Raw genomic sequence first — 13,378 nt, 5'->3', positions numbered from 1 at the left:
CCCTCCCCCCGTGTCCTTTTGTCTTAATAAAATGCTTTAAACCTAAAAATAATTCAGTCAGTCAGTCATGGTGTGCCTGACTACCTCATGCTGCCCTACATGCTATAACTTAACCCCGCCTCCTCTTAACTCTACCTCTCTCCAGTCTGTGCACAAAGTCACACCAGTGGGAGACCAGCTTTGCTCCCCAGGGTCCCATCAATGTCTGCAGGCCACAGAGACCACAAGAATAAAAACAGGAAGAGATACACATGGCTTCTCTGCTCACTGCTGAAGACCTAAACACATTTAAACGAATATGCTATGTAATTTTAAAAAAGCTACTTCAGGTTCCACCGAGATTCGAACTCGGATCGCTGGATTCAAAGTCCAGAGTGCTAACCATTACACCATGGAACCAGCTGTTCAATACAAGGTCAATTTTCACTTATGAAAGGACAAGCTGGTGCTGTCAGTCAATATTTTATGATTTATTCTTTTTAGTGTATTTCAAACTTTACATAGTAAGGAGGAGAATTTTACAACTGTTTAAAAAAACATAAAATTAAAGTGGACACAAATAAAACGAAACATCTAATGCTTTAAAATATCCTTTTAGAGCAGTCCCTTAACCAGCCCCGAGAGTTGTTGCTCTGCTGAGAAACTTTGTAAAGAGTCCCCGGGTCACTGTGAGGGCACCCCTCCTCCGTCTCTCTTACACACAGAAGAGTTGTGTACCGGGTAGGGGAGTCCCCTCTGGTGTGTAATGCTACAGGCGGCCTCCAGCCCTCCCTTTAACAGACCAGCAGTGAGAGCACAAACCGCACCGGTGCAAACTGTGGACACTGCAAACAGCGGCTGCAGTCTCACAGCTGATGGAAAACACTCAAACTCCTCAAGTCTTTTAAACCCCTGGAAACCGATACAGCCGAGATTGAGGTCATTAAACAAACACACAACAAAGCAAGGGATTAATGTCATTAAACAGACACACAAGACAGCCGAGATTGATGTCATTAAACAGACACACAAGACAGCCGAGATTGATGTCATTAAACAAACACACAACAAAGCAAGGGATTAATGTCATTAAACAGACACACAAGACAGCCGAGATTGATGTCATTAAACAGACACACAAGACAGCCGAGATTGATGTCATTAAACAGACACACAAGACAGCCGAGATTGATGTCATTAAACAGACACACAAGACAGCAAGGGATTGATGTCACGAATCAGACAAACAAACAACACAGCACAGAGCGAGATTAATGTCATAAACCAGGCAAACAACACAGCGGGTAATTAATGTCATTAAATACACAACGCAGTGCGAGATTACTGTCATAAAATTGAAACACAGCACAGGTCTAATGTCAAAACAGACACCGAAAGCGCCTCTCCCATAGCACGGGCGAAGCAGGAAATAAACGAGCATTTCACACGGTGAGAGCACAGGAAACGGGTGCTGTTTAATGCCTCCCCCTACTTATAATACTATGTACTTTTTGTTGTACACTAAAAGACAAACAACGAATAACCCTTCATAATATAAATCTGTTGTTGTTGCTCCAGGTCATTAATACTACAGCAGCTGTGCAGCATGGGCTGGGGGAGGGTCGGTGTAAAGCTCAAAGACTGAAGGAAGCGGAAGACGAAACGAGTGAGATTTAATAAGACTTTTGGTGTATTTAGGTTTGGAAGGAATAAAAGAAAGGAGCAAAAATGTTAGGGTACTGAAAAAGACCATCTTCCCATACCGGGAGTCGAACCCGGGCCGCCTGGGTGAAAACCAGGAATCCTAACCGCTAGACCATATGGGAGGCTGCACATTCAGGCTTCCTCTGCAGCGTTACACACTGTTGACTCCTCTGCAGAGGGGCTGGGTCAATGCTGCAGCAGTAGCGCCTACAGCTCGAGAGGAGCTTTGCCGGTGTTTCCATTTCTCAGACTAGGAGTCTCAGAGACTGAAGGAGAGAAGACGCCTGCCAGCGAGGTAGAGCGCTTCAAGCCCTCTGGGCGTCATGCACGGGAACAGATTCACCATCAGCCGGCATGATGGGTCCCTGAAGCTGGGGGACCACCAGAGAGACTACTGGGGGTCACGGGGGTTCCCCTGCACCTCGAGTGTTGTGACAAGTGGAGACACGCGCTGCTCTCTTTGCAGCTATTCTCTCTCCTAGAACTATCTGTAGAGTCGCGAGATTACTGTTCCCTTCCACTTCACAGTGTTGAATACAAGGAGTAGATATATTCTGCAGGCAGCGCCTTTCTCGGTCAGAGGTCTCCTGGATTCAGCCTTTGAGGCTTTTAGTGTGCTTTCAGGGCACTGGAGAATCCAGAAAAATCAAAAACAAACCGACAACGCCAAAATTTAGGAGCTCTTTGAAGTACATAGGAAGTTCTGTGAAATATCTCCACATCTGGCTCGTTGGTCTAGGGGTATGATTCTCGCTTAGGGTGCGAGAGGTCCCGGGTTCAAATCCCGGACGAGCCCTTTTTTTGTAAAAAAAACATGTACAGAATATTTCTGTGTCATATCTATTTTAAAGTGGAAAAAGTAATAAAAGAATATAATAGTGGTAAATAAAAAAAAATTGAGGTGACAAAAAAGAGGGCTCGTCCGGGATTTGAACCCGGGACCTCTCGCACCCAAAGCGAGAATCATACCCCTAGACCAACGAGCCAGCTGATGGAATTGCATGGAGCACATTTGAAATACTGGTCTGCCATCCACATCCTGTACCATTCAGTGGTCCTTTCACGTGAAGTGGTGCTGTAGGGGGCAGTAGGTTTCTATTTAAACCCTTTCAGTGGAACGAGGCATAAACGTTAAATCACAGAGGAGGAGCTCTGGGAAGAACTGAGCTCAGGCGGTGGGAGGGGCCTGTCGCCTTGGCTACAGATATATGTGAGGCCATCCACACGTAAGAGAGCCGGGAGCGGTGAAATGAAAAACGCGCACTGGATCCGCAGTGTTTAGTGCGAGGAAAGGCTTCTAGGCCCTCACCAGCCTGAGCGAGGGATCATGGTTAAGAGGCAGCAATTTAAAAAGAAGCTCTGAGAGAGGGTATTAAAGAACACGACAAAGAAGCAGTGCCTTAAATGACATTTACGCATTTGTTTTAAGTGTGCATGCGAAATTCGTATGCTTGTGCATGTAAAGTTGTTATTTTACTCCTCTATATGCAAAAAAAGCCATTTAAATATTCTCGTTTAATTTACCAAGTGGTCAGTGTGGAGGGGCTGATTGAGGTCTCTCTAAGTGGCTCCAAGGGAGTGGAGGAGGGGCCAGGATTAGGCGGGTGCAGTTTTACCTGCTCGGATTGGTTGAGCTTTGGGAAGAGTCACAGCGTCGATGACGTCACTGCTTAAAATGCCAGCTGCCTGTAGTCTTCACTGCTTGGAGGAGACCAGCGCCCCCCCGCGAGGGCTCTGTCAGTGTCAGGGCGGAGGAGAGGAGAGAGCTGGACGCCTGGTAACCAGACCCATAAACTCACCAATGATGCAGGATCGCCCCATGGTATGTAAAATCAGAGCGGCCACACGAGAGTGTCAGCTACCGCCGAAATAGCTCAGTTGGGAGAGCATTAGACTGAAGATCTAAAGGTTTCGACCCCGGGTTTCGGCAGATGCCTTTTGTTTGAAACATATTTTAATCAGTACTGCATAGTCAAACGTTAAACCCTCTAAAACTTGTGAAAAGAAAACTGCTGTAGCAACGCTCCATCTCCTTTCTTCCTTCCCCCTCACTTCTTACGCCCTCTTTCCATATTTTGTTTATTGACACACGTTTCTTGCAATCCAACTCAGTGTCAATCTCACAATTTAGAAAATATTTCCCTTGCGTCTGGATCCCTGTTCTTATAATATGTAGCCCTTAGCTGTCTTCGGACCTTCGATAGCTCAGTTGGTAGAGCGGAGGACTGTAGTGGAATGACTGTCATCCTTAGGTCGCTGATTCAAATCCGGCTCGAAGGATTTTTGCAAACTCTTCATTTTTTCCCCTTCTTCTTACAGTACAAAGCGCCTCTTTCTCGGACCCTCACACGCCGGGGCTTTTCCTGCCTCCTCTCTTCACCTTTACAGCCCAGCTCTCTCCTCCGGCTCTTCTCCCCCCCCACATCATCAGACAAAGCCAGTCTGAAGCAGCCTTGGGAGCTGGTTGTGGTGACTCAGGCATCACTTCTCTAATGACCTTATCTCGTTAAACTATTTACTAATGTAATCACATAACTTTTCAAATCAATCACGAACAATTTTTAAGTCAGACACTTTTTGGAAAGGATTTCTGCCTTTTCATTTTAAGCTTCTGGGTACTTCATTGAAATGGAAACGTGCTCGACGGGTTATTATTTACATCAAAATCAAAGGACTACATGATAAATAACATGCTTTTAAGCAAGTGGCTTCTTCACACTACATGAAAGAAAGGATGGATCGGGCTCTGAATGAGGAAATGTTTTATATGAAAGTGAAACTTTTCTTTTTGATTTCAAAGATTTTGGTAGACACGTTTTTACATATACAGTACAGAGCTAGTGAAGGCAATACAAGTCTCGTTATAGCGCCGTCAGTTGTAGTTAGCATACAATTGATATGATGGGACGCTTATAGTGCCAATATCGGCCCGCACACCTTCCCCCCCAAAATCATGATGCACATCATAAACAAGTAGACAAGACAACTTGTTGTTGGTAAAAAGTAGCTGCAGGTTTATTAGCATAAAATGCCAAAACATGGTGGGTTAACTTACAGATGATCCTAAGGCAAGCCGCCCCTCGCAGCTTGCCACGTGATAGGCCAAGTAGCCAACGGCCTTGGCCAGACGGTGCTTAGCGGTTGTGGTGAGAGGATAGCCCCTCACCTGTCCGGTGAACCATTGGTCCACCCTCTAGCTCACACCCCCCCTACGAGGGGCGGAGCGTTCAAGCGACCCCCGGTTGTCCAGGTAACCAACCGCCCGTAGGATAACGGGCCGCCGTCGCACACCCAGGGTCCACCGCATAGATCTCCCAGGGATATTGGGTCTCAGCACCCTTTGTGCTTCTGCATAGGGTACTCCTGAGTACCTTTCGCCTCTGGATCACCCTGTAACTCCTCCACAGCCCTGGATGTGGCGACCGTCACAGACAGGGTCCCCCACCTGAGCTAACCTCCTGGACGCAGCCTGCTGAGAGAAGGGCTTATTGAATGTCCAACAGAAATAAATCCATGCCTACTTTGGAAAGGTGGACTCCTTCTTCGTCAAGGCAACCAGAGGCTTTGGCGTGAATTTACCCATGTCGAATGAAGCCGAAGCCCATCAGCTCTGCGAGCTTACACATTGCGCAGTTTACCTTCCTTCGCGCCACTTCTATCGCTTGCCCAGAGCGAGCACCTAACCAAACCCGGCGTGGTGTGATCTCCGACCACCGTAGTTCGCAAGGTCCTAATACTCTGCTGATCTTGGTAATGTTCACTTTCATGTCCCTCAGGAGGAACCTTTTACCTAGGATAGGCAAGTCATTCCCTCCCAAGTGCAAGATAAGCACGTCTGGGGGTGGGCGTTCCCTTGTAATTCTCGTGTTAGCAAGCCTAGCACCACGCTCCAACGCAAGCCAGTGATTCCTCGCCACACAAACTGAGTTGTGCTAAACCCATGATTCCACTTCCTGCTTTTTGCCCACCGGGCCAACTTGGAAACCTCTTGTGGCCCAGCACCCAGACCGTTGTTCCTGGTAAATAAAGAGAAGTGTTGTATGTAACTTATTTATTAAAACATGCAATAAAACACACTGGTAAAATTACAGAACTGCAAAACTAACACAGCAAAACACAGTTCGTGGGACAGGGCCAAGAGTGCCCAAGATTCACAGTTGCTGCCTCACGTCCCAGAACAAAACTTAACACATATCCTGTGCTCACTAAGCACTACCTGCTGCTGTCTGGTCTGATGTACCTTTTGTAACAGTCAGATGACCATCTCCCTAATTGTTTGATGCCCTCTACGTGTACCCCTATAGTGGATGCAGTTGTGGCTGCACCTATGCAGAAAGAGTGGGTGCTGTACTTTTTGCCTAGCGATGAGACACCTGCCGAAACCAAGCAGTGCATGACATTTTCCTATTGGTACTTAGTAAGCGGCGTGCCATCTGCATGCAAGAAGAGGTATCCCTCACTGGAAGGGCGGATGGCAAGGTAGGCCGTCAGGAGGCTCACGGGGCATAATTTGGGCGAGCCTAGGCTTTGTAACCAAAGTTCTATCCCCCTTCCCCTCTGATCAGTTTTGGATTGGCGCAGGGTGATCTTGAGCGTGTCACCCAATACCACAACGTCCTGCAGAGACAATGCTACACCTGACATGTCATTCTTGGATTTGGCGACCAGCTCAGAGATCCTGAAAGCGCCAAAGAAGGCTAAACTGAAAGCAGATGCAAACAATGTAAATGTATTTGTAAAGTGCTCTGTTACCCCAGAAACCAGTGTATCCTGGCGCTGTACTCCCAGGGTGCAACCAGGCATCCCCAGCACTGGTGGGGGCCGTTGTGGAGACTAAGCAAGCTATTGCCCAGAGTTGCAGCGTGGGACTCATGTTCAGAGTAGGCACTGAGGCAAGAAATCAGGTCCAGGGAATTATGAGCCCAATAACCACCGAGATCAGCCAAGGTGGGAATTGAACCCTGGTCCCAGGCCAGACTTTTGCACCAAGGACTGCCGTGCTAACCAGTGAGCCACACTTCTCCACAACAACAAGGCAGACTCGTGAGCAGTGGAAGTTACCTGAGGCAAACACAAGATCATACTCTGTCTGGAGTGTTGTAAAATCAATAGGAGATCTGTTGTCGGGCACTTTGGGTTCACCTCTAGCCCACCTTTTTAAAGCTGCCCTGGTGGCAAATGCCCTTGTAGGGTCCGCCTGTCCTTTCAACTTGGCCTTGTGACTAATGGCTGCTATGTGACCTGAAATCCAGGAATGGCTCTTTTTGTTATCTTTTCCCACAGGATGAAGGCCTGGACTTTCAATTCTGCTGCCTCCCCAGAGTCTTCCCAAGGCCCCACAGTGGCACAACATTTTTTCACACAAGCCTTGTATCTAATGATAGTGTTCGGCGCCAGTGACATCTCCCCTAGGGCCCTCATCCTGTTCAACACTTCAGAAGGTACCAGAGGTGCGCTGGGAAAGGGGTGGCTTCCTCTCTCGCTCTCTGCCAAGCTTCTCGAAACCGTTGCCACTGAAAACGAGAGAGAGCATCAGCAGCGATGTATTTGATACCCTGAATGTGACGCGCCCTGCATTCAATATTGTTATAAAGGCAAGTACGCACCAGCTTGCGCAGCAGGCATAGAACCAGGGGGCAACTAGCAGAGTGAGAGTTGATGGCCTGTACTACTGCTAAGTTGTCTGACCACAGCAGGACCCTTTTGGCGGACAGGATAGCAGACCTACAACAAAAGACCCTGTCGAACGGACATCCACATATGTCAGTTACTAAGAAATAGAACAGTCTAAATGTACTGATAACTATTCCAATCCCTTACAATTTATAAGGGGATAATTCACTGCACTGCGCCCCAATTTTATGTTAAAAGAGGCCCAACTTCCTTGACAGATACATAGAACAACAAGTGCAACTTGTCTGACCCTTCAAGGTCAATACCAATTATCCACACCAACAATGTTGGACAAATATCTGCTTAGAAAAAATGTGTGAGAGACAAGTGACACATCACGGAAACACCACCAACGGGGTAACTGGTATGTAATTTCCAGACAAGCCCCTGTCTCATCATCGGTAGTCACTTGATTCTCAAAGAAAATAGAAGGAAAGTATCCAAAACAAACAACCAAAAACGTGTAACAAACAGTGGAAAGCAGAAACATCTGCTAGTGACAAACACACAACATAAATCAACTGGTATGTAATTTCCAGACAAGCCCCTGTCTAATCATCGGTAGTCACTTGATTCTCAAAGAAAATAGAAGGAAAGTGTCCAAAAAAAACAACCAAAAACGTGTAACAAACAGTGGAAAGCAGAAACATCTGCTAGTGACAAACACACAACATAAATCAGTGCACAAAACACAGCAACCAAATCCCTTAACCAATTTTATTCATAGGGAAAGAGGTGTATGCTGTAAATATAAAAAGGCTGGTTGCTATTCCTGCATACCATTACCTATTTAAAATGCCGACATGTTTCACTGTCACCTTAATTTTGGCAGTTTCATCAAGGCTGCACTATATGCTGCCACTCCACTCTTGGACACTTGTTCTGTGTTAACCAGAGTCAGCCTAGTTGATCATACCGGCCACCCAGGGGTTGAAATGGATGATGGAGTACTCCTAACGTGAGTTCTCGCCTTCACCTAGCTTATTAGCTCTCGTGGTGTTGCCTCATATGCGCCTCATCTCGTTCACGACAGATTTCCAAATTCGTTTTCGTTGATTTTAAACAATGGCCTATTTCTGGCAATAAATTTGATGCCAGAGCAGGACAGAACCCGTAATATGAAGCAGTGGATACATACAACGCCAACATACTAAGCGGTATGCTGCGTGGTAACCCATAAATTTCCTTGGACCTCTCAGTAAGGGCCAATAAGACACCAAGATGGCCAGCTAAACAGCAACTCCTCTAATCAGCGACTCCTCTAATCTGATACATATTAACAATATGCCCAGCTGCCTGTTTTTTGGCTTTGCTCCTATTACCCGTTTCAAATGCCAAAAAAAACCCTCTATTAATCATCTCAGGGGGGCTCTCTCCTTTCTGCACATACTAGACATCAAACTTTCACCCTTTTAAAATCAACAAAAACGAATTAACAAAACAATCCCTCGCGTTTGTGAACGCACGTAAATGGCCATTTGCTGCCAATAAAGCCTAGACTATGTTTAGATGTTGGATATCGCTCAAAAATAATTGGAAAGCAATGAGTACAAAAGCACAATATTGTTTGTTCGAACAACTTTATTGTACATGTCGATTGCATACTACCAAGATGGCCGCGAACGACACGCAGCCTAGCCCTTGGATTGCAGACGCGGAAATACCATTAGTTAAAAACATCCTCCAGCGACCCTGCGTCAAGATGCGGTCTGGAGGGGTAACGATTAGGTATTTTGATGCGGTTTCACCGTCAAGGAACAATGTTTCCATAAGGTGATCCTGCCCCCTACTAGAGACCATGAAGTGCTAATAGACACAAAAACATGTAAATATGCAGTTTTCTCGTAACAATATCTATGTTTTGTGTGTCAATCGTCCTTAGTCACATTAAGTCCGGTGTTGTTTATATGTGTGAATTCACAATCACGTTTTACACTTTTCATATTTTATGAATTACGCACTGGACCTGAGAGCCTGCACGCACCAATATGGGGCAAATTAAACACCATATACTCTGGAATGCGGCATGAAGGTAAAATGTGTAACCTCCATTCTCTTTTAGAGGGTTTTTTTTGCCACTAACCATGTGTCATTATCTTTACAGAAACAGCAAAACAGTACAAACGTATGTATGATACGCATGTTTTAGATTTAGCAGCGTTACATGTTGTTTATTTAATTTAATACTTATACCCCAATTAGGGGCTTATAGGAGTGGCACATATAGGGCTGGTCCCTGTATGGTCCTGAAGAAAAGCTAGGGGAAGCTTGAAACATGTCGACCGAACACTGATTTAATCCTCATTATAGGTTAAAATGCAGTGTCATACCCCATTTTCATATACCAACCTAGGAGCAAATAAAATTGTTGAGGCCCACTAGCACAGTATTTTTAAATCACTCACACCCACTCCACCACTTTCTCACTTGCACCACACATGGTCCTTCACAACCAAGTGCTCCTACGTCGTTCGCAAGTTGTAGCACGCCCTTTTTGGTAGAGAACTGGGATGGCCCCAATGATGAAGCATGTCACCGTGGGGAAACCCCGGTGAGTGAGGGGACACTAGAAAGAAATGTTTCTTTCTTATTGGTCTTTACTGACAAAATTTTATAAGTAAGCACAACACAAGCTAGGTCTATGAACCCAGTAAATTGGGTTCCTACTGTCATGTTACGTCCCTGGAGGCCGACCTAGTCTTTCAGTTCCTCCTTCTCCCTCCTTTTACTGTATTTGTTCATAGCAGCTGCATGGCTGCTGAAGATTCCAAATAATTCAAAAAGGGTTCTCTGGATCGGCTGATTCTTTGTACCCCAGTGACCGGACCTAAGACACACATAAAAATAGACACTCTTTTCATCAAAAAATGGCAGAGATCACAGGTCTATGGTGTTCCGAAGAGGAAGTTGATAGAGTAATAGCCTCCATGCTACCTCATGCAGGAGCGCCAAGCAGAGACAATAGCGATGCAACCCAGTGTTGGGATGAATTGACAGAGTTGAAAAAAACACAGATTAAGATGTTGATTCACGGAGTAATGATGGCAGAATATCTACAAGCAAATGCAGCACCGAGGGGTTTGACTTTCAGAAATGAACCGTTTATATTTCAACAGGATAAACAATTAAAAAAAGACTGGTCACTAATCTCGTGGCACTGCACCAGGGATTGGTTAGTTTTAATAAGGAAGACAGCGGCACTCCTTTGTGAGACTCTGAAGGATGAAATTCACTCTTTGGAGGTCCGCCTTAAATCTTTCCAAACCCCCACTGAACTTAAGAAGAGACTTGAGGAGCTGAAAAAGAGCATGACGGATTTTGAGATAAGTCTCAAAGACTCAAAATATGTAAAATTATCTAAGGATAAAAACTCTTTCTCCCACGAAAAGGTGTACCCTTATATCAAGGATGACTACAAACTTGGCAACAGGATCCCAGGATACAACACTGATAGTGACGGGTCAGACTCAGGGTCTGATAGTTCAGGAGCTTTTGGGAATTACAACTACCCTACAAATAGAAGACCCAGGAGAGGGAGAGGAAAAGGTGGGAGGTACCGAGGAAATCAGGCCCCCATGTGGCCCCCATACCAGGACCCCTATACTTTCGTCCCACCACAGCAACACTTCTACTATGGGCCTCCTATGTACCACCAACAGAACTTTCAAAATTAGGGCAACAACCAAGGAAACCAAGGCTGGCCTTTTTTAGGCGGGGGCAGACCCACACAGCGGGCGAAAAACGAAACCGGCAAACACCTACAATGGGCCGAACCACTAGTGACAGCAGGACGCCACACACGCAGCAAGGGTCCCCCGGAACCAGCAACGAGCAGCAATTAAATATAGTGGTAAATTTGTCCTCTATCAATCTATCTGGAATACAGACACAAGTACTTAATAAAGGTCTGGGCTTTGTACCAACCCCTCACATAGATACATTTAAACTCTGTTGTGAGCTGAAGGAATTCCTAAGGAAATTAAAACTTCTCCAAGGTAAAGAACCAATTGAACAAACCAGAAGCGACACAGGACTAAGGAAGAAATCTACCTTTGTCCCCCCGTCAAGTAAACTACCAGTTGAACTTTTGGCCTTTGAGAAGGCCGTTATGAAGGAGGTGAAAGATCTAGATCCTCGCACAGTGAAAGTTTTCCAAAACACGAGCAAGGTTGAACTGGCAGCAATACAGGAACTATCCAAAAATGACACCATCACAATCAAACCAGCCGACAAGGGTGGGGCGATTGTCCTGCAAAACACCACAGACTACAGGCAGGAATGCTTACGCCTCTTTGCAGATACCAGAAATTATACCATCATAAAAGAAGACCCAACAGAACGTTTGAGGGTATCTATAGCATACCTTATTGAGGAATCTCTTGCCAATGACTGGATAAGCAAAAAGGAAGCAGATTTCCTGGTGAACAACAAACCAACAATCCCCTACTTCTACATGATTCCTAAAATTCATAAGCGACTTGACAATCCACCTGGGAGACATATAGTCTTGGGGATTGGATCAATTTTGGAACCCCTATCAAAATATGACGATGCATTTTTAAGACCACTGGTACAAGGGACTGACACCTACCTCAAAGATACTAAAGATGTTCTCTGCCTATTAAAGGAACAAAACTTTGACCCCACATCTAGTATTCCCATTAGTCTGGATGTGGAGAGTCTATACACAAGCCTCCCACATAAAGAAACCCTAGAAATACTCGAGGAAGTTATTTTCGATGAAGACTGGAAATATCACACTCCCTGACATGTGGTGATGGAGTGTTGCCACCTGGACTACGGAAACACCCTATACGCCGGTATCACCGCAAAACTCCAGAAAAAACTTCAACGCATCCAGAACGCATCAGCCAGACTCATACTTGTCATCCCACGCAAAGACCATATCTCTAGCCACCTAAAAAACCTCCACTGGCTCCCCGTCAATAAGAGGATCACTTTCCGTCTCCTAACCCACGCCCACAAAGCACTCTACGAACTTGGACCCGAATGCCTCAACACACGTCTTTCCTTCTACACCCCCCCTCGCCAACTTCGATCTTCCAACCAAGCCCTTGCTACCATTCCTCGCATCAATAAAACCACCATGGGTGGTAGATCCTTCTCCTACCTCGCAGCTAAAACCTGGAACTCACTCCCCACCCACCTACGTCTCACACAGAACCACCTAGCATTCAGAAAGCAACTCAAAACCTGGATATTCGACAAGTAACTCCCTTCCCCTCCTCAAGCGCCTTGAGACCCTCTGGGTATGTAGCGCGCTATATAAATCTCTGACTTGACTTGACTTGGCTCTCACAGAAAAAAAATTCTGCTTTGAGGAGACACTATACCGACAACAACACGGGACCAGCATGGGCAGCACATTCGCACCGAGCATAGCTGGATTGTATGTCCATCATTTAGAGAAAAAGAAAATCCTGAACAACAACAACAACCCATATAGGCACCATATAAAACTATGGAAGCACTATATAGACGATGTTCTCCTGATCTGGCAAGGGACTGAAGAGGAAGCTGAAAATGTCTTCACCTGGCTCAATGAGCAAGATACATTCCTAAAATTTACTAATTCCATGAGCAGATCACATCTGGTGTTCTTAGATTTGAACATCTGGGCGGACTCAGGTACACTGATCACGACAACACATTTCAAGGAAACTGCCCGCAACTGTCTACTGACTTATGACAGCTTCCATCCGCGACATCTGAAACAAAACCTCCCCTTTGGTCAATTTTTACGGTTGCAAAGGAATTGTAGTAACAAGCATGACTACCTCGCAAAAGCAGAAGACCTAAGCAAGAAATTACAAATCAGGAAATACCCCAAAAAACTGGTAAAGGATGCAAAAAAGAGAGCAAGCAATAATGACAGGGACGCCTTGCTGGAACCCAAATTGAGAACCTCAACGGAAAACAAAAGACCCATTTGCATCACGACTTTCAACCAAGTATCTGACAATGTAACAAACATAGTAAAGAAACATTGGCCAACGATCAA

General features: G+C 45.6%; 5 non-coding genes across 5 annotated transcripts; 2 read left to right on the top strand and 3 right to left on the bottom strand.

The window, feature by feature from the left end:
* Positions 1-327: 327 nt before the first annotated feature.
* TRNAQ-UUG (transfer RNA glutamine (anticodon UUG)) lies at positions 328-399 on the bottom strand. Its single transcript has one exon. It is a non-coding gene; the product is annotated as a tRNA-Gln (tRNA).
* A 1,334-nt stretch (positions 400-1,733) lies between these two features.
* TRNAE-UUC (transfer RNA glutamic acid (anticodon UUC)) lies at positions 1,734-1,805 on the bottom strand. The gene has a single exon. It is a non-coding gene; the product is annotated as a tRNA-Glu (tRNA).
* Positions 1,806-2,407: 602 nt separating this feature from the next.
* Positions 2,408-2,479, top strand: TRNAP-AGG (transfer RNA proline (anticodon AGG)). The gene has a single exon. It is a non-coding gene; the product is annotated as a tRNA-Pro (tRNA).
* A 118-nt stretch (positions 2,480-2,597) lies between these two features.
* Positions 2,598-2,669, bottom strand: TRNAP-UGG (transfer RNA proline (anticodon UGG)). The gene has a single exon. It is a non-coding gene; the product is annotated as a tRNA-Pro (tRNA).
* A 1,208-nt stretch (positions 2,670-3,877) lies between these two features.
* Positions 3,878-3,963, top strand: TRNAY-GUA (transfer RNA tyrosine (anticodon GUA)). Its single transcript is given in 2 exon segments — positions 3,878-3,914; positions 3,928-3,963. It is a non-coding gene; the product is annotated as a tRNA-Tyr (tRNA).
* The last annotated feature ends 9,415 nt before the right edge of the window (positions 3,964-13,378 follow it).

Source organism: Lissotriton vulgaris, chromosome 1_1, assembly GCF_964263255.1.
Source record: "Lissotriton vulgaris chromosome 1_1, aLisVul1.2, whole genome shotgun sequence".
NCBI lineage: Eukaryota > Metazoa > Chordata > Amphibia > Caudata > Salamandridae > Lissotriton > Lissotriton vulgaris.
The sequence above is the reverse complement of the archived record's forward strand: the minus strand, read 5'-3'. Positions and strand labels throughout refer to the sequence as shown.